The sequence below is a fragment of the Cupressus sempervirens genome, chromosome 9, assembly GCF_028749045.1.
Source record: "Cupressus sempervirens isolate cs-2001-9-10 chromosome 9, ASM2874904v1, whole genome shotgun sequence".
Classification (NCBI taxonomy): Eukaryota; Viridiplantae; Streptophyta; class Pinopsida; order Cupressales; family Cupressaceae; genus Cupressus; species Cupressus sempervirens.
This window is the reverse complement of record NC_143126.1, coordinates 817,312,634-817,335,354: the sequence shown is the minus strand read 5'-3', so window position 1 is coordinate 817,335,354 and position 22,721 is coordinate 817,312,634. Positions and strand designations below refer to the sequence as shown.

The 22,721-nt window shown below is 36.7% G+C and overlaps 1 pseudogene; it reads left to right on the top strand.

The window, feature by feature from the left end:
- The window catches only part of LOC149541194 (endoglucanase 1-like), a 110,041-nt pseudogene extending 92,582 nt beyond the window's left edge, over nt 1–17,459 (top strand).
- Nucleotides 17,460–22,721: the final 5,262 nt, after the last annotated feature.

Genomic DNA, 22,721 nt, shown 5'->3' with positions numbered 1-22,721 from the left:
TGCTTCCAAATGACAGATTGGGGTGTCATTTCCCGGGTTTGTCAAATTTTTTTTTCTTTGACGTGTGCCTGAAGGGCAAATTTTTTTTTTGAAATGTGATGAAAATGAAAGTGCAGAGAAATTAAAAATTGCATATTCAAAATTAATCAAATAAATTTGCAAAAAAGATCATACCCATACTACAAATCGGGCCTCTAGGTTTCAATTTGCAAAATTTTTTTGCCTCACGATCGACTTTGGGCCAAGGTAGTTGAGTTTATAGTCAATTTTCACTAGTTCAGCATTTTGAACGCAATGGAGAAGTCAGATCTGGTGCTGGACACTCCCAATTTTTGTAGCACTTTAGATTCAGGCTGAGGTGATGAAGCAAGAAAGAGGTCTCAAACGGCTTGTGATGAGAAAATCTCCAAGTTTCTCTGATACCATGTAAGAATTTTCCTAAGGGAAAAATTCACCTAGGAACTAAGAACTCAAACACAATCACACAGTAGACCAAAGTAGACAGAGTATGATCAGAATAACAATGTATTCAATAACCTGATTCTCATAGTACACTAGGAGTGCCTGAATATAAAGGCCTTATGAGAGCTTCTAAAATGCATAGAAGTTAGCATCATGATGTGTCATACAACCAAACACATGTCCAACAGATATGGGTTATCCTCCATTAAGCATAGAAGTAAGTGCGGTGATGAGAGGATAAGCCTATAAGGGTGTGACACACAAAACAATGTTGTAGATGCCATGTGCTTAAATAGAGTTGCATACTCCTATGTTGTCTACATGACAACTCAAAAGGTGTGCAAACTCCTAAGTGTCTCATAAATAAAAATAATAAAATAATGCAAAATAATTTAATAATGCATTAACCTAAGTAAACTTAAGTAAGTGTTAATAGTAAAGTACATATTTACATCAACAAAGAGGTCTCAACGAAACACTCCTTAGGTGTTTAGAACTCGAAGAGTCCAAACATGCACTAATTGACATTCATGAGGGCATTTGTGGATCCCATTCTAATGGCCTGACACTAGCTCACAAACTCCTTCGTGTTGGTTACTACTAGTGCAAAATGGAGCAAGAAGCTATCAAGTATGCTAGGTCCTACAAGCAGTGTCAGTTACATGGGAATCTCATCCACGCTTCAGCCAGAGAGCTGATTATCTCTACTACAACATGGCCATTTCAACAATGGGCCTTTGACTTGGTGGGACAGATCCACCCAACCTCCTCCAATGGACATAATTTCATTATCACAGCTACAGATTATTTCATGAAGCGGGTAGAGACAGTACCTCTCACAGTTGCTGATGGAAAAATTGTAGCACTTTTCATCACAAACTACATCATCTATAGATATGGTGTAACGTCCTCAATCATTACTGACAATGGAGGATAATTCAAGAATAAATACCTCAAGGAACTATGCAAGAAATTCAAGATTACACAACATTGGTCTTCCATTTATTACCCCCAGGGTAATGGCCAAGCTGAGGCATCCAATGAGGTGATCCTCAAAATTCTTCATCGCATAGTCAGTAAGTTAGGGAGAGACTGGCATCTCCAAATCAACCCAGCCTTGTGGGCATATAAGACAAGTATCAAAACTTCAATGGGCATGACTCCCTTTGCTTTAGTGTATGGAGCAGATGCTGTGCTTCTAATAAAGGTTGAGATTCCTACCTTGAGAATCTCTATGAAGGGCCTTATCACTGATGATGACTATAGGATAGTTCGGCTTCAAGAGCTTGTGTTATTGGATGAACAATGACAAGTGTCATGTGATCATCTATGAGCATATCAACAAAGAATGGCCAGAAGCTACAATCGGAAGCTCAAGCCATGTGACTTCGAGCTAGGTGATCTTTTCCTGAGAGAGAACCCCAAGAATCAACAACTACGAGTACAAAAGGGAAAGTTTAAACCAAACTAGCTCGATCCGTACATCATCACTATAGTATATGGATCTGGCACTTATCAACCTTCCACAACTAAAGGAGAAGTGCTTAAAGAACCTGTCAACACTCTCCACCTGAAGCGGTTTTATAGTTGATTTGATATCAGTAAGCTCTTTGTACATATCTAAATGTCCTAAAAAAAATCTAAAAATTGCAAAAAGTCCTAAGAAATTGTTACCTTGGTGAAAACCTAGCAATAGGCGCCTTGGTAACACCAAAAAAAGTAAAAAATCAAAAATACAAAAAAAAAAAAAAAAAAAAAAATCAAAAAAATTGAAAAAACAAGAAAAGTACCATTGGTGAAAACCTAGAACCAGGCATCATGGTAGCAAAAAAAAAAAAGGAAGATCCTTCCAAGAAGGTGAAAACTTGGTAAACAGGCGCCTATTGTTCCCAATGCTCCATCTTGTAGCGCATCTTCTAGCTTTCTGTATAGTCACTTTCGTGCTTTCACTTTCTTGCTTTTCCTACTTTCTGCTCATGTATCTAGGGATTGATTCTTGTTACAGATCAGGGGCATTCCTGCTTAGTTTCACTCTATTTGAGATTCTCCTCATAGAATCTCCTTTGCAATAGTCACTAGTGGTCCTCACTGCATCTTCCTACTATCCTCAGTGTAACTCTTTTTGAGATTCTCCTCATAGAATCTCCTTTGCGACAGTCACTAGTGGTCCTCACTACATCTGCCTACTATCACCAGTGTCACTCTTTTCGAGATTCTCCTCATAGAATCTCCTTCACGACAATCACCAGTGGTCCTTGCTACATCTGCCTACTATTTCCAGTGTCACTCTTTTCAAGATTCTCCTCATAGAATCTCCTTCGCGATAGTCACTAGTAGTCCTTGTTGCGTTTGCCTATTGTTGCTAGTGTCACTCTCATTTGAGATTCTCCTCATAGAATCTCTTTCGCAATAGTCACCAGTTGTTTAAGCTATGTTTGCCTACTGTTTCTTGGGTCATGTCTTCAGATTCTTTTATGGAAGATCTTTCTTGTGTCAGTCACCCGTTGTCCTGGCTGTGTCTATCTACTGTCACTTAGTCCTCTTTAGGTTCATCATCATGAAGTTTCCTCTTTAACCTCAGTCACTAATCATTCTGACTGCGTCTGCCTACTGTTTTCATCCTACTAAAGAGATTTCTTTCAAACATGTTCTGGACATTGACACTTGACATCAATCCCAAAAACATTGAACTCAAAAATGATATACTTGTTTGAATATACTTAGCATTTGCTTTGTTTTCTTTGTTTTGTTTTATCATATCTCCTCGAGAAACTTGATGATGTCATCTTCGAATAGAGAAGTAATGACTAGGGGCATGATCTTTTCTTCACTTTCTATTTGCAGTTTAGTTCCAATAGTTGACATATTCCTATAAGAGGGGTGTCCACTATAAGAACCTCCATATCGTATTGGATGATCAAGTGTACCTCGACTCTTTTTGTATGAATATGTCAATAACATTGGTTCTTCTCCTTGTTTGTTGGAGTGGACTCTTCATGCTACAATAAATACTAATACTTGTCCTGCTAAGTGAACGTATGGGTCACTGCAAGTATATCTAGCACACTTCTGTCTCAGGTAACAAACACAAGGGTTGTTGAGGACAGAAAAAAATTGAATACTTAGCATAAGATGGATCTCTCATGTGTTTGGTGTGTCTGTCATGCAAGCAACATTTTGGTCATCCTAGCGTTTATGCTTTGATTCTTATGTTAACTTGCTACATTAAAAGTGACAAATATTCTGGTCATTCTGGCTTCTTGTACCTCGAATGCTTACATTTAATCTTAGAAAACCAATAACATATGTTATATTCATATTTCCATGATTGCAATGTTAGTGAAAATTGTATGACCTATGAGCTTTGTTCTATATCCAGTGATGATTAAAATGTCAAAGCTTGGTAACCAGACTTGGGTGGGTTTCATTTTAACATAGTCTTGCATTACATACTTCACTTGCATACGCATGCAATTCAATTGTGATTCTATTTCTCCCCTGTGTGATGAAGGATTGGGGGCATCTTCAAACATGTCAGGTTTTTTCACCACTGCACAAGCATTTGGTTCATCGATTTGTGCTCCTCAATGAAATCCCTATCACTGTCAAGCAAAAACATGCAACATTCCATGAGATGTCAGTCCATTTCCATGTGCATTGCATCCATATATTCATAACATCTACTCTACATGCTCATAATTACATCACATCACATTAGAATACATATGCATTCATATCAAAGTACAACATGTATCTCATCATCATCATATTGATATCTTATGTACATCAAAGTAAACAAAAATAGACAATGACATGTAAATAGGAATACTCGGCTCAAGATCTCGTGTGTGTGTGTGTATATATATCAAAAGAATGGATCAGTACAAAAATGGGCACTACTTGAGCACAATCGATCAAAAATAATACATGTCGTGCTGGCACACCAGTCAATACATAGCCAGAAATCAAAATTAGAGTCAGGCATAAAGCATCTAACTCTGTCCTGCACCCTTGCCTCTAGGAGGAGCAGGAGTAGTAGGTGGCGAAGGGGGTGGTGGCTTCTCTGGTCTGGTAGGAGCTCATGCACCTCCAGACTCGCACATACTGAGAGAAGCATTGAACCTAAAGGGTCTCATCTGATACGACACTTGTATATGCAACATAATAATAAGCTACCTGAGTTGACTTAAAGTGGACCTCATCCTGTGCCAGCTCTAATCTTTGCTCTACAGTCTTCACGCAATCTCTCCATTGATCTATCTCTTTTTGTCTCTCCACTAGCTATGCATCCTTGACTACAACTAAAATCTGTAGATCCCCCAACTATCAGGAGGCTTGATGAATCTGCTCTTGGTACTATCATACCATGTCTTGCACCCCACCTGTTGGCTGATCTAGCATATCCTCATCTAGCATCTCTGGTGCCTACTATTGTGGTGGTGCCTCCTACTGTGGTGGCACCTACTATTGTGGAGCCTCCTGTTGAGGGGCTTTCTCCTCTATCCTTTGTCTCTGCCACCAAATGTGTCCTATCCCACTACCCCCATCACCTGGGTCTAATCCTATCTGATGTAGGGGAATCTACATCTGCTGTACTCAGTGCTAGACCTATGACTACTGTTGTGGCTGACTTGGTAGTTGTGGCTATGCCTGTTGCTACTGGGGCACCTATCTCTATGCCTGCCATGTCACCCCTAGTGGATCTATAAATTGTGGGAATGACTGGCTGATAAAAAATGCCTGATACGTAGGCGTCATCCCTGCATCTACTACCTTTAGTAGGTAGTCCCATTGAGCTACAACTATGCTACAAATATCTATCATGGATTGCCCTGAATCCATCTATGCTAGCCATCTCCACTCAACATCCTTCTGCAACTTGGCATAGGCGTAGTACTCAAAAAAAATGTCCTGTGGTCGGCCATACTGCCGCCACACTCAGGAAATCACAAACCTCTCTATGATTGATGTAGTCCTACCCACCAGAGGTCAAGAACTAAACATCCATGATAGCTCTTTGGGGGCATCATCCCAATCCTCTGTCTCTCACCAGGGTCACCATACAATAGCCACCAGGTCATCAAGACGTATCCTCCAATGCTCAGTCTTACCCAGGTGGACCTGGGTAATGTGCCCTTGATATCTACATATATAGGGCTCCATAGGCTCTCTGGCATCCTCAAAAATGGTCCTGCATATGGGAAGGTGCTCCCATGCCCATACCTGTAAAACGTACACTCTAGATTCCATCATCTTCTTCTCATAGAAGATGACCTCATGCGTCTCATGGAAAAGATGGGCCAACATACACTGACCCCACCCAAAGATCTCGAGTGCCTCCAACATCCTGTAGAGCATGACTCCCCACTTGCACTCCAAACCATGCTGTCCTTTGTCAGGACATAAGAAACAACTCAAAAATATAGCTAGCACAGATGCCAGCCTATGTGTTGGCCCATATGTATGCATTAGCTCATCCCAGTTGATGGCTCTACCTCACTGTAGCTCTCTACCAAATACACCAGATAGTGCCTCTGTACCTGCTCTAGGCACTGTATCATAAATAACTCGAGCATCGTGAAAGGGGATCCTTAGTATCCTCCATATATCCTCTGGGGTGATCGTCATCTCACCCATTGGCAAATGGAAAGTGTTCATCTCTGAATGGAAATGCTCCACCAAAGCTGTCAGTAAGCCATGATTCACCATCATGGCTAGAATTTGACACAGTGAAGACAAACCCAATCGAGAAATGTGTGCTGAATCAACATCATCAAGACTCTGCAATAACTCCCCATATGGTGGGTAGAGCGATCTGAATGCGACATCATCGAAGACCTCCTACACATACAATAAAAAATGACAAACAAACAATCAGTATCAAGTCGAAACGATACATCAAAATGAACTAAAATGCAATTTTTGCACATGAAATTGTCTCTTTTAAGCATGACTATCATGAGATTTTGCGTAAAATTTCTTGAAATCTCACATGAAGTTGTGATATTTCACATGAAGATTGAGAAATCTCGCATGAAGTTCTCCAATTCTTGTGCAAAAAATCACATCATCACGCAAGAAAAGATCTTTGCACGCAAAAAACAAATCCCCTTCCTGCAAAGAATCTTGTTCTTCATGAGAGAGATAAATGCCTCCCGCGCGAAGATCCTCCAGCCGCATGCGAAGAAATAGCGCACCTTGTTTCTTCACATGAAAGATGATAGGTCTCATGCGAAGACCGATTAGACCCCCTAAAAATATGCTAAAATGTGCAATAAATGACCTCGTAAAGTGTGAAAGTGAAAGTATGAAGATGGGAAATTGATGACTCACTGGTGGTCCGTAGTCTACTGGCCGATTGTATCATCTGGAGTGCTCAAAATGATGGTATCTCATGCTCACTGCCATATCTCTCTGAGAGCTCAAAATCACTAGAAGACAAAAGCACAAATGAGTTTGAAAATGACACCTTGGACCCTTATATAGCTGTTGACCAAATTTTTCAAAGTGCTTCGATTTGCACAAAAATCACCCCTAGCTAATTGGACCGTTCTGAATCCATTTTTGGGATCGAATTCAAAATTTGACACACCTAAGTGCCTCAAAATATGTTTTAAAGTTTTGGGGACCGACACGACCAAATGCTTATGCAGTCTGCATTTATCTGATATCTTAGGATTCCTAAAATCCTTTCAATTCTAAATTCTTCATATTTTCAAAATTCGTTTTGAAAATCTTCAACTCAAGTCTACTTTGCTTAATTCTAGTCAACCAATGGTCAAACTAGGACCTCAAAAGCATGCTCAACTAAATTTGAATCATCTTTTGATCATCCTAATCTCTTCTATATCCTATTGGATCTTGGATTTCTCTAATATATCTTTATGCTACCTACATCATATTTCTGGTGTGTCATCTTTCAATTCACTCCTAAGGGGGTAGGATGATTACATCATTGAACTAAATGTAACTCAATCTGAATCTCATTTCTTGGGGCATCTAGTTTCCATCTTATATTCTCGTCACTTGGGGCATCTCATCACTCAGGGCATCTTACTCCCTCTTATCTAGCATCTTTTCCGTCTATCTTATATTTTCATCAAATTGATCAACCTTATAACAACTCTTCTAAGAGTTCGATGGACAGGTATTGGCATACTCTAAATCCTGACTCCTGAGGATCAAATCTCCTTCTAGGGATGATTCTACAACTCATAATTGGATCTTATCAATCTCAGGTATCTAGGTGTTCTATCTGGATCCTTGAAGGTTAAACTCTGTTCTGGAGATAATTTTCTAAATGCTATCAATCTCAGGTATCTAGGTGTTCTATTTGGATCCTTGAAGGTTAAACTCCATTCTGGAGATAATCTTCTAAATGCTTATCAATTCTAGGTATCTAGACGTTCTGTCTGGATCCTTAAAGATTATGCTCTGTTCTGGAGATAATCTTCTAAATGCTTATCAATCTTAGGTATCTAGGTGTTCTATCTAGATCCTTGAATGTTAAACTTCATTCTAGAGATAATCTTCTAAATGCTATCAATCTCAGGTATCTAGGTGTTCTGTCTAGATCCTTGAAGGTTAAACTCCATTTTGGAGATAATCTTCTAAATGTTATCAATCTTAGGTATCTAGGTGTTCTATCTAGATCCTTGAAGGTTAAACTCCATTCTGGAGATAATCTTCTAAATGCTATCAATTCTAGGTATCTAGATGTTCTGTCTGGATCCTTAAAGATTACGCTCCATTATGGAGATAGTCTTTTTAAATGCTTATCAATCTCAGGTATCTAGGTTTTCTATCTGGATTCTTGAAGGTTAAACTCCATTTTGGGGATAATCTTCTAAATGCTATCAATTTTAGGTATCTAGGTATCCTACTTGGATTCCTTGGGATTAAGCTCCGTTCTAGAGATAATCCTTAAAAGCTTATCAATTGATCTCCGTGTCATCAACTTTGGAACCAATCTTATCTTCGCATCATGCTTTCTGATTTTCTTTGAATTGAACGTGTTGTTTATACATTCATTCAAAGAGGGGCAAAATGTAATACCCAAAAATTGGCTCATGGCCATCTCAACCAATTCTGGTCTATTTCTGATTAACCCAAAGTCCTATGTCACTAGGAAATTCTTATTTTGCTACTCGCTACTTGACTTAATTGTCAAATGTAGAAAACCTAAATCTACATTCATCATACTCTTTATTTAATTCTTAAAGTATTGATTCATACTAGTCACATTAAACCTACTGATTACAATTTAATTTAATTAAAAGTATTTACACTTTAATTAAATTAAATTATGTCCCAAGACTAATGTACTATGGAATTAAATTTATTTAATTTAATAAATATGCCTATTTTAATTAATCAAACAAAATTATTTAATTAAATATAGAAACTACTTATAATTAATTAAGCAAAGTTATTTAATTAAATGGGAAGCCATTCCTAATTAATTAAATGAAGTTATTTAATTAAATAAGAAAAGTGTCTCTAATTAATTAAACAAAATTATTTAATTAAATGGAAAAAGGTAATTATGAGAGCATATCTCATTTTATTAAATTAAATATCTCTCCAAAATCTTTGTTCAGTTCAAAAAAGGAAAATTCCTAGTTCAATACTGATCAAATTAGAAGTGACCCATATCACTTGCTTTTACACTAAAGTCTATTTGAGTTGACTAACTCTTACACTCAGATTTGAGTTAGTTAACTCCCTTTAATTTGAGAATCTTCCTTTATGACTGAATCTTGCTTTTGATCCTAATCGTTGATTGAAATTAATCTCAACCATTGATGGATTCCAAGAAAATCTATTTAAGAGACCCTCATCTCTTCATTTTGGATGATGAATTGGAATTTGCATACATCTTGCATTCTTAGTTTAAATTCATTTAGCTTAATTATGCATAAGTTAATCTAGTTTTGTTTCAATTGTTCCTAGATTAGAATCCATTTCTCATTCTAGATTAAATTGCACAATCATATAAATTAATTTTACTTCTTAAATCCTTCGTTCTTAGAGGGTCTAGTTGCTTAAGACCTCAAATCTGAGGATATCTAACAAGAAAAATCTCTTTAGATAGAAGGCAACAGGTCGTCATGTCGGCTAATTTTCGGATGAACAATCCAATGTTCATTTCGGGATGAATCCGCAAATAAGGACCATGTTGAAGTATGTGTGTTAGTATAGGTCACATTTTCACATATACACACATCAGTTCCTAAGAAGAAATGTGATTAAAAGTCCATAACACCATGAATTAGGATGCAACAGGATAGATTTGAGGGAAGAATTGAGAAAAATAATTCATATGCAAAATAAATGTCAAGTATTAGCATTGTGGTCTATAGAGATTGAGTGATGAGATATGAGCTGAGTGCTCATGCAGAATTAGGGTAATACACTGACTAAGCTAAGTAATAGTGACCAAGTATTGAAAGGAGAGAAGTGTGAATACAATGCTTGTATGAAGTTCGAGATAGATGTAATACATCTACTTTAGTACAATGCATTTATTTCAACCTAAATCAATAGATTGAATGTATATATCAAACTTTGAAATTCATTTTCATTTACTAAAAAAATTTGTCACATAGGTGATTCAAAGGCAATTTCGGTGAAAGAATGAGAAAAATAAAGTGTGTTACTGACAAAGATTTGAAGAGCTAAGAAAGTAAGGTTTTAGTGTTGAGTTAAGTTGATTTCAAAATTGTTGAAGTGAAGATGATTAAACCCTATTTTTAAAATGGAATCTATTGCATCTAGGAAAGAGATATTGAATGAGAGCAATGCATAGATTGTGAGGAATGAACAATGTCTAGAATGATCAATGTCCTCCACTCAAATTCACAATTTATCCTAACATTGTGATGACTAGAGATGCATCTAGAACCTTGTCATTAATTCCACCTAAAGTGTTAATGGTTCATGATGTTCAATTGTGCTACATGTGCAAGGTTGTAGAGATTGGAGACTATGAGTTATGAACTTCTTACAACAAGTTATGTGATAATGGAAAATTGAGAGATGAAAATAAGGTTGTTGCCAAGAAAGGGTTTACTTGTGTCCTACCATTTTTGAAGGTATTCAAGGTAGAATGGATCAAGATTGTACTAAGATGAATATAAAACATGAAATTATGGTTGGGAGGTGGACCAATAAAAATAAACAAAGAAACCATTCACCGAGTTACAAGTTATCCCACCCTAGATAGAATAAAGATGATGAGATGTGCCATGAAGAATGTTGTTAAAGAAAATACAAAGGCCAAGTGGGACAATCAAGGAATTTCCATAGATGGAATTGAAGATCTAGTTATTGATTTTTGTGTGCATGTAATTATACAAAAGCTATATTAGTCAAGCTGACTGAACAATGTTCCTTACATTGAAGCTAACCTAAGTTACAAAATAGTAAACATAGATCACAATTATGATATGGTCAAGCTATGGTTACAACAACTATCTAAAAAACTTAGAGCAATTTGGAAGGCCAAGAACACTTCATGTAAGTTTGGATCCTTTCAAGTTTGCATATTTTTCTATGTGCAAAATTCATTCCCTATTTTTGGTATAGTTGTATGGGATAGAAATTGACAAGTCACCGAGAAGATTAATATTTTCATTGAGCAATTGGGTGAAAACTTTGAGACAATCATGGATAACTATTTTTGACAAGTTCAAAGATAAAATGAAGAATTGAATGAGGTGTTTGAAGTCTTATTGGGAAACAAGATACTTGGGTAGGGGGGGGGGGGGGGGGAGGGTGTGAATCTGCATATATAAAAAAATTCTCTACTTGAACAATATAATTAATTGACTACATTCACTCCTAATACATCTCATATCTTAGATCTTATGCCATATAATCATAAACTATAATGCTAAAATTAAATCTATCTAAGAAAAACATCCATGAAAATGTAAACACATAATACAAAAGATTTTGGCAACCTAGAAACCCTCCAAGGTGAAGGTAAAAATGAAGTGGGGATGAAACCCACAAATCTTTACTACAACAACAAAAAAGTTTGCCTGTTAGAGCTACAATTTGGTGAATTTTGATAATCTACCCTATGAGGGGTCTTCTCAATTGAAAGACATATATGACTATTAAGTCTACCTTGATTAAAGGATTTAAACTCACAATAAGGTAAGCACTCCCTTAGGAGATTTGAACAAGGTCTATCAAAACTACTCTATTAAGAGATTTTCCTTGATACACTTGTTAGAATGTCTTAGTATGTGGTCCTTTGGTTTTCACTAAAAGTTGTTTACAGATCTCCTCTCTTCAATATCTAATCTAATCTTCTTTATTTTTCCCTTCATTGCTAGGTTTCTTTGTTTGATCTCCATATCAAACTTAGCTCATCTTGCTATTTCCTTAGCTTGTTTTCCCCTTCATGACTTCATCTCACCCCCATTACTCTCTTGTCCTCCATTTTATTATATTCCATAATGATTTAGGCTTAGATCACTTCTTAAATAGATAACTATAGAAAGTTCTAGATCATAATCAATGATCCATATTTCATCATTTTTCCATTTATCCCTTCTGCTTTAATGGTTGGTTAATATATCTTTCTTGGGATTAATGGATTTTTCCAAAATGCGTAACTTGCACCTTGACTATCTCTATAATACTTAAATGTTGCATAGAAGTTAGCTAAAATGCTTTACATAAGTGTTTGTGGCATAAAAAATACATTTTTGAAAATTTTTTTACTTGATAATTGAAAGTTTTGACACTCAGTCATGATCATTCATGTTGTCTCTTGATTTCTATAGGCTCAACGTAAACTAACTCACTCAACATAAGATAATATTTACATCACTCAGTCTCCATTGTATTACTTGGCTTATCTACTTGCTCGTTCTCTACTGGGTGCTCAAAAACCTCTAACTTGTTTGACATGAAAGTGGAGTGAAGAGGGGAGATGGGAGGGAGGGTATGAAAAAGGGATGGGTAATGATATGAAGGATATGCATGAAATTTGGAATATGAAGGGGATGAAATGGAAGGGATAAACAAGACCAAGGACATATGAAAGAAGGATGGAAATATGGAGATGGATAGAAAATGGACAAATGAAAAGGATGATGGGATCCAAGATATGGACAACATGTCAAGATCAAATATATGGAAGCATTATGAACGTATGTAGGATAATGTATGGATAATGTGCAAGGGATATGGAAAGTAAGAATGTGGATGGATGAAAGGAAAGTGAAAGTCAAGATCAAAGATGGAAGAGGACAATGAACAAGAGATGGAAGAATGGAATATATGTCTGTAAGTGTAGTGCAGATGGAGCTTGCCCCTAGTGTACAGTGCAAGTGAAAGAGGAAAAGTGAATGGAGGGATAAGCGGAAGAGGAAGGAAATGAATGTGTGATAGGAGAATGAAGGGAGGACTCAAGCATCTAGATATATGGATAGTATCCCTTGATTTGTTATTCTTTTCTTTTTTATTTTCAAGGAATTTGTATTATTTTCTCATAGATGTTGGTAGGATAGTGAATGGAAGAAAATGGCTTATGAAAAGGTTGGATTAAGGGGGTGGAGTGGGAGGGAGGAAGACATGGTTGATGAATTCTAGGTTGAAAGACTTGTGGGTGGGTGGATGAAGAAGGTGGAAAGATCGTCATTGGCACACACCTTGAAGGGTGATGGAAAGGAGGAAATTGTGGAGGATACATGGGAAAGAGTTTGAATTTTGGGATATAAGGACCCAAAATGGATGAAGGAGACAATGGATGTAGGATGGTGGATTTTGGGGCATAAGGGCCCAAAATGGATGTGGAAAATGGAAGCTCAGATGGTTTAGGAATGAGGGAAGCCTTTGGATTAGCAAAATTGGATTTTATTTGGAATCTTTCTTTGAAATTCATTGATACATTAAGTAGCTTTGGAATCCACATAATTTTTGCATTTTTTATTTTGAGCCTTTGTGGATTTTTTATTTTGTTTTGGATTAGATTTGTCTTTTCTTGAACATGTCATTTAGAGGGGACATGTTGATCCTTGTGCTTTTGTGGATTTTTGAATTTATGCTCTTTATCTTTAGCATCCAATTTTCTCCCATTGGCTATGGTAGGGGTGCATGAAGAAGAGCAAATGGATGGTGGACATTGGAAGGAATTCAAGGACGTGTGCCTTTGTTGATCTTGACTAGGGCCATGAAGGGATGAAGCAAAAACATGGATATGGTGGATGGATGTATGTAAGGACCCAAAATGGAAGGAAGGGATGAAGTATTTGGATGTGGAATATAAGGACCTAGAAGGGACTTGGAAGATGAATGATGGGAAGCTATAGGTTTGGAAGGATGAATTTTGGATTGCGAAGGAGTAGAAGGTGTACCAACATCTTGAGACGTTATTTCTTTAATGAGATAATTAGAATTTTCAACACAAGATGTGAGTCCAGGTAGATGGGGTTCATGAGTGGTAGGATCATGTGGAGGATTAGGATTTCAAGGGGGATTATGATGGATAATGGTATCTTGAGATGAGGTGGGATCATGAAAGGAAAATGAAGGGGTGCTTTGATCTTGACTTAGAAGAGGATCATGGAATGGAATGTGTGGATCATGAGATGGTGGGATTTGAGCTTGACATGGAGGATTATTAGTGGATGGAGTGGAAGGAACTTCTTCATGAAGTGGAGGGTCTATGAATGCTAATTCTTGAGAGGGAATGGAAGCAGTAATGTGCATGGTACATGGAATGTCTTGATCTTGATTAGGAAGGGGATCATGAGATGGAATAGGAGGGATAAATGGATCTTGAGGGATAGGGGAAGGATGGGATGGAGAAATTCTTGGATCTAGAGGAGAAGAGGCATCTATAATATCATGCTTTGGAGGAAGGTCATGAGATGGAATTGGGTGTATAACTTTGGGTGATTGGCTCTCTTCATTTTGTATTTTACACTTAGCCAAGAGTGATGTGAAAAACCCCTTATGAGGTGGGGATAATGTTTGTGGAGGATTAGGATTGTGTGAAGGGGGAACGATGGGTAGGGGATTGCATGGAGGGTTGGGGTTGGATGGGACATGAGGACTATTTTATTTGAAACATGGGGGAAGAGGACACATGGCATGGAAGGTGGCCTCTTTTTGTTGACTTGCTAAGAGATAATTCTTTAGTTGCTCTATTTCCTTGGCAAGGCCATTTGTGTTTGAGGAAGTGTGTGGGCTATGAATAGAAGTGTATGTGGATGAAGGATGATGAGGTGGATTTCCCTTATCAAAGGTAGAAGAATAATGCACATGAGATGGATAAGAGTTGGGTATGAAATGTTGACATTGAATTTGATATGCAGGTTGAACGGGAGGTATAACTCCATATTGTCTTTGAAGATTGTCAACCATTTGATTAAGTAAACTCGGATCCATAGATGTTAGAAGAAGAGTGACAAAGATTTGATATGAACTTAGGACTAGGAGCCTTGGACTTTGACTTGATTCAAATTAGATGTGACTTGATATTGATGTGATTGAATTTGATTTTGATTTGATTGAATATTGATATTGAGATTGACTAGGGTTTTCTTTGATGTGATAAAAACCCTATGATATTGCAAACAAGTGAATGTGAGGTTTGAATGAAATTCCAATGTGTATGACAATGCTCCTATGACCAAAGTAGAAGATGTGATGCAAAGTTGAATAAAAAGAAGATGTGAATGAAATTAGGAAGATTGATTATGGAGGAAGATGTAAATGGATTGAATTAGAAATTTATTAGAAAAGAATGAATTGGACAAGGGACTAGATTAGAAGGATGGTGATGTGAAGGATTGAATTAAGAATGCATTATGAGATTGGTAGAGGAAATTGGATCTAGATGATGATGAAACATGACTAGGATGAAGATTATGAAATTAGATTGAATGACGAGGAAATGATTTGGATGAGTAGAGATGATTAAGACTCTAAGGAATGGTTTAAATGACGAAGACAAGATGTATGATGGCGATGACTTGGATGGAAAGAGGATTTAACATGGAAGTGATGTGGAAAACTTGACTAAGAGGTCTTAAACCAAGACTTGTTTTTGTTGTTTTTGAAATTGTTTTGATTTTTTGGACTTTTTAAGTTTTACAAATTTTTTTTTGGATTTTTATGTTTTATGATGTTTTGGGTTTTTTTGTTTTATAATTTTTTGGATTTTTATGTTTTAAGATGTAAATAAAAAAAGGAAATATGTACAAGGCAAGTGTGTTTCAAACACTCAAGAATGTCAAAGACACCAACAATCCTATAAGGTTTCAACTAAGCTGTACAAGAATCAACTAGAGGGCGTCCTCAATATATGCAAGGTACGTGAGGCCCAAATCTGTAGATGAAAAAAATACTGCCACATAGCCGGGGGGAGACGGTAACCCAAATATCCTCCTTCACTTCCCAAAGGTATAAAGTTCTTTGGGGCTTAGCCAAGAGTGATAATATTTTGCTTCCAAGAGAGGTGTCTTTCGATTCACCTCTCGATTTTTATACTCTGCCAAAACACGGGAGTTGAGGTTGTCCCAAGGGGTGATGAAATCCCCAAGTAGGCCTCCTAAAAAAAAAAAAAACAAGACCACTTATTTCTTATGCACCCAAGATCAGTCGAAGGCACAAGGGGAGAGAATATGTAAGTGGCCTCGAGGTTCAAAAAGACGCACATTCGTTCCCAATGAAACTTTAGGTTTTCTAATCTATGTTAAAGACACACATGATTGAAACATATAATGTTATTTCCAACTTGAAATCATTGTCAACATAAATGAAAGTGCAGATTTGCCAACAAGAAAGTAAATCAAGCATGTGCATAAGAAAAATGTTGAAAATGAAATCAATTTCTCTTAAGGCATTCAAGATTGTGTGAATTCATTTTAAGCACCAATTCCAAATGTTTGCTAGCATAAACATACATGTCCATTCCCTTAAGGAATTTAAGATTGAATTTGATTGTTTTAGAATTTAACCATGCATTCAATGACAAGTGTTTAATCATACAAGTTCATTCCCAAAACAAATTTAAAGCAAAAACTGCAAGCAATGTGGTTAGTAAGAAAATGTCCCTGCAAAACCACAAGTTAGGGTAGTAAAAATGTAAGACAAACATGAAACAACCCTGCAATGAAAGAGTTAGCATAAAGTTTTTCTTTGATAAAAAAATTAGGGATCTAAACAGCATTAAAATCTCATAAAACTAGTACCATAATGATGGGCATGAAATCAGCTTTTCGGCAATATTTTTTTTTGCAAAAACGAAGTTCGTATGCTCAAGTTATGAGTAAAAAAAAAAAGGTTGCTCCTTATGGCTTAGAAGGGCATGTAGACCACTGATGCAGTGCTGATATCAGTGACTTGCGAGAAAAAAACTTGACAGTTAGGAGCACGTCAGGCAAATTTTTTTTTTTTTTTTTTTGAACTTTTTTGCTTAAAAAAAGAGTCATAAGATGCTTGAGTAAAAAAAGATAAATAGTATTTGTAAAAATGGAAAAGACAAACAAAAATTTTGGTGTTTTCTATTTTAATTTTTTTTTTTTTTTGGTTTTTGCATTTTTTGAATGAAAAAAAAAGATTAAAATTTTTAACATAAAAGTTATGGCCACAGGGTTTTAGGGTTGCCTTTAGTGGAGGGATAGTGGGCGGCAGAAGAGCAAGTCGGAGTGGCTTTGGTGGAGAGGAGTGATGGTGGGTTTCAGGCCGAGTGGGGGTGTAGGGATTCGGGCAGAGCAGAGGCAATTTTGGAGTAGGTGGGAAGAAGTTGCTAGAGTGAAGTGGTGCAGAGGGCTGTCAAGCGGTGATGGAAGCATTAGAAGGTGGAGGCACCTGCAGGGTGGTGTGTTAGTGAAGCTCAGGTAGATGGTAGGGAAGTAGGAGAAGGGGGAGTGGAGGCAGCAGAGGGTTTCGACACCGAGGCGAGGAAAACAGTGCGCAGGCAGAATGGAGGTGAGGGTTTTAGGAGGAAGTGCACTCACAGGGAGTGGTGAGAAACACGGGAGGAAGTGGTGGAGATGAGCAGAGGGGCTGTGGAAAAAGGGAGAAGTGGGGGAACTGAGTGGCTGCGTGCAGGTTGCGGGGGAGCTAAGTGGCTAGGCAGCATTCTGAGCGGCGGGGTCGCAGTGAGAAGTTTGCAGGCAAGTCACAGGGAATGGGACGAAGCTGAGGACACAGAGTGGGTGGCGGTGCCTGCAGGAGGATGCAAAGTGGCACTCGGTAGGGGGTGGCCATAGGCAGCTAGGCCACGGGAGTTGGTGGCCGAGGATGGAGTGGTGATGTTGGGTGGCAACAGGGAGGTGTAGCCGCTATGGGGGCGACGCTCACGGCGGTGGCTGCGGGAGCCGATCCTGCAAAAGGGTTAACAAAATTATTTTTTATTTTTTAAAATTATTTTTTTACTTTTTGATTTATTTAATATATAAATAGAAATGATTTTAAAAAAAAAATGCATAAATAAGATAAAACAAAATGAAGCCCCCCCCCCTTTTTTTTTTGAAACAATTTATATACTAATGAAAAGGGGTATATATATATTTATTTATTTTTTAAATTTTTCTAATAACGAATATTTAATGCATATGTACTCTAGAACTTGAAAACAAAGCAATAAGCAAAATATAAAGTGTTTTATGTCAAAAAACCTCCCTTAGGTCCTCTAAATGCAATGATGGGCTTTATGGCTCGATTAGAGGCTTTCCATGAAACTTGATTTCCAAATGCAAGCCTTCAACCTATGATCTTGAAAACTCACAAAACACTCAAAAAAACATTAGATGGTTAGTTCGAACCCATGAAGTGGGTCCCACTGGGCGTGCCAAAATGTATTGTATAAAAATGTAACTAAAGGAATAAATATTAAGCAACTAAAATCTATTGCTACATGATTATGCAAACCTCAAAATATGTAAGAAAACATGTAAATAAACAACATGAAACATAAAAGAGCATAAAAGCATTCAAAATGTCACTATGCAAACCTCATGAAACCATCAAGTGTAGATGATTTCCTTGCTCATGGGATGTGATTGCTCGCAAATCTAGCAGCATAACAATGAGGTAGATAGTACTTTTTGGAAATGAGGAGAGAGCTCTCCTTTTATAGGAAAATAGATGCAATGGACGGCTAGGATTGAATGCAAGATGGAGGGCTAGGATCTCTCAGGATCGATGAGGTGTCAATGAGGTGGAGGCCAAGTAGACTCCACATGGATTAGGGTTTTTACCAATTCAAAAGAGGGAAATATGCTCACACATGTGTGAGCAACCTTTGATGGTGACATGATCAATGAGGTATGAGAAGCATGGCTTCTCACACATGTGTGAGACAACTTGACTCTCATGCAAGAGGACATGTGTGCAAAAGGTGTGAGAAAGCATGGCTTCTCACACATGTGTGAGACAACTTGATTCTCGTGCAAGAGGACAAGTGTGCAACAGGCATGGGATGAGAAATGTGTGAACATCTCTTACACATGTGTGAGAACACACTTAGGACTAAAAGGTGATTAGCAAGGTGATTATGCAAAGCAAGCATGATTAGGAATTGGGTTGGTTTAGAAAGGTGGGTTAGTTAAGATAGTGAGGTTAGGTGAGGGTTAAAAGTAGGAGCCATGTGCTCAAATAGGATTAAATTCAATATTTAATTTCAAGTGATATTAGGAAAGGATTAATTAAGTAAACAAAGTACTTAATTAAAGTGAATGGGTTAGGATTTAAATAAACTTTAGTTTATTTAAATCAAGGAAAGGCTAGGATTTAGATAAACCTTAGTTTATTTAAATCAAGGTAATGCAAATGTAATTAAATAAATGAAAATTTATTTAATTAAAGGTAGGGGAATTAAACAAACAATAAATATTTATTTAATTGGTCACAAAATGGATTTTGGAAAAATTTAGGTGTCTACACTAACCCATTGACCCCACATTAAATATTGGAACTTTAATTCTTTTCTCCAATATTAAATAATTATATGAAATACTATCACAATGTTACAATATAGCTCTTCACGTATATCCCATGAGAATCTTTATGTGTTGCACATCTATCTAGATGAAACATTACATAATAAAATAATATAATATAATATAAAAATATTATGCAATGTGTGCAACACCCATTATCTCAACAATCTCCCACTTGTTGTATACATTGCATAGGGTCAACTTGTAGCCACATAAATGAGCAAGGGAACAATCCCTCCTAGCACATCCTCCATCATGGATCAAAGTACACCATGTGCTCCATCTTGGTATCCACAAAACAATTAAAGTATCTAGCATTTGAAACTTGAATGATCTTACCTCCTATTATGCCATTTCTGCTAAACATATGTAAAAGCCATCCAAAGAGAAAGCCATCCAACCTATCACATTAGAAGATCATAAAATCCCATACCAATTGAAATACCAAGAAAAAAAATATAATTCAAAGGTAATCACATGTATCTATAGCTGAAATAGCACCCACAACAAGTACCAAACCCATCCAGCTATCCATACCTCCAAAGGTATACCAAGTGAATCTCACATCATCAACATATCCAATCTGTAACTTGCAATTATAAGCCTCAAGAGCAATACTTTCCATATATGTACCAAGAAGCTCCACTACAAAAGATAATGTTAAAGATATAACCAATCCACTCACAACATCTTAAAGAAGTGAATCAATGTAGTGTCAAGGACATCCACAATACATAAAATAATAACCTACAAGAACAACTCTCATAACTAATCATGGATGTAAGCCTCTTAGAAGAAGATCAAACTCATAAACCATTCCTAATCCAAAGAATATGTCCAATATAAAACCATCTCCCAAATCAACCAACATAACAACATATGAAAATGGAGATAACCAATGCTAAACCATCTCTAAAATGAACCCCCCAAAACTAACTCATGTACTATAGCTCAAGATCCATATCCATGAAAGACAAGAATAAACATAATGTACCTAAGAGAAGTGATGGGTTGTACCTCTCAAGTAGCAAACCATCAAGTAGACCAAGAGTGGGGAATGAGAATTCTCATCAAGATATCCAAGTATCCAACCAAGACTCATCTAAGAACAATCTCCTCTCAAGTCATATCAGGTGAATGCCCCTCAGACTTCCTACTAGAATCAAATAATTGTCTCAACAAATAATTCTCTAATCCAAGAGAAATCAGCAACACCATCATCTCTAAGTATTCATAAGCACCTATAACCAATCAATCCATGCCAACTCCAAATGCAACATAGAAATATCATGAAGTATCCAGCTTATGATCAATGTACTCAATACCAAGAAACTAAATCAAGATCATTGTCAAAGTTCCAACCATGGCCTCAAGAACATAAACATGATAGCATGATCTAATCATCTCAACCAAAGAGATGATATGCTCCATATGAACATACTATAACATGTCAGAACTCTAATTGTGTATCAAGAATATACCATGACATAATAATAAAACCATCCTCACACCAAGGATAACATGTCAAACGAAAGCATAAACCACACCTTTACCAAGAGCCCCATTAGTCCTTAAGATGCAAGAATCTCCACACACCATGAAGAAAACCATCTCCACATACAATGAAGAACCATCTCCACACACCATGAAGATAACCAAGAACCCCATAAGTCCTTAAGATCTAACTATCTTGACACACCATGAAGATAACCAAGTGCACCATGCAAATATCAAAGATTCTTCTATAGCAATAGGATCTAAGGCAAACCTCCAACATCTACAAACACTCAATAAATATATCAATGCCAAAAGAATCCCACTCAATTGTGGTACCAAGTCATCTATAGAATCATGAAATCCATCTCCCAGATGAAGATCCACTAGGTCTACACTCACACAAACAAAGTGTCAGTATCAAGTAAAACCAAGATCTCCAAATCCAAGAAGATGCAAACCAAACTAGGAACTAATCTCGCACTGTCACCCCATCACTATCACAAGTTCTCACTAAACTATGTATCCAACCTATCCATGAAATCATGATGAAAAACTATCTTATAACCATAAGAATCAAACAAGGCATCAAACTATCAAAAAATTCAAAGTGCACATCATGAGCTCCTAAAAAACAAAACCAAATAACCATTATCCTCAACCAAGAAGATATACCACCATAACCAAATCAGGAATCCAAACCAATGAACATCAAGGATGTACTTGTATATCCAATCATGTCATGCTATAATCCATGACACCATAATCACATACATAAACTGAGCATTTGATTTTTAATATGTCCAAGTTGTCAGCATAAAATAGTCAACCACAATCCTCTGCCATAATTGTACCTAGTAACAACATCTAATCCCTTCTACATGAAGAAAAAATTAGAAAATCATGTGACTTAGGACATAAACAACCCAAATTCAAGTCACCAATTAGAATATACACCAATAATGAAAGATCAATGGGCAAAGACAACCCATAACCAAGCTATAAATGCAACCTATAAGTATAGACTGTGTACAACATTGCATAGCTTGTAGACCCAACAAGTTATCATACATATCCAAACCAAATACTAATAGCCATATCATCATGAGACCAATCTAAAATATGAACTAAGTATACAATGACAAAAAATCTTAAATCTTCAAACATACAATGTCATAAACTCACAATATTACCATAGTCAATATATACTATACATTGTTTAGATCAATATATCACCAAAATAAACCATTCCAAACCTACACCAAATCTAAATCAATGTGTAGAGCTCTACAAGAGCTTTCTTTTGACTACTCAAAGTCCAAAAATTGACTTTGTATGTCTAAGTTATGCTCTAATTTGTGCTCAAAATAAATAAAATCTAACTTATGGGCTCTTAAAACCTGAAAAAATTTCAAAATCACAAAACCAAACCTACACCAAGTTGTAGTGCTCTAAATTAGCTTTCCAATGACTATAAGAAGTTTGAAATCTAATATGCTGAGAGAAATTTATGGTTGTTTTTTAGACAATCTTTTTACCATTTTCACTGCGATCTTTTTTTTTTGTGACGAAAATTTTGATAGGATTAATTTTGATGGCCATCATGGGCTAAAACTAAAAAACTCTTTCATTTCCTCTGAACATGGCCAAACTAGGGCATATTATATATCAAAATTTATGGAAATGTTGACCCAGATCCAATGATGAGGTCTGTTTTTACCCAAGAGGTCATTTCTGCAAGCTCCCCCTAAAATCTTCATTTAAATGAAACATTCGAAAAACCCTTTTGTCCAA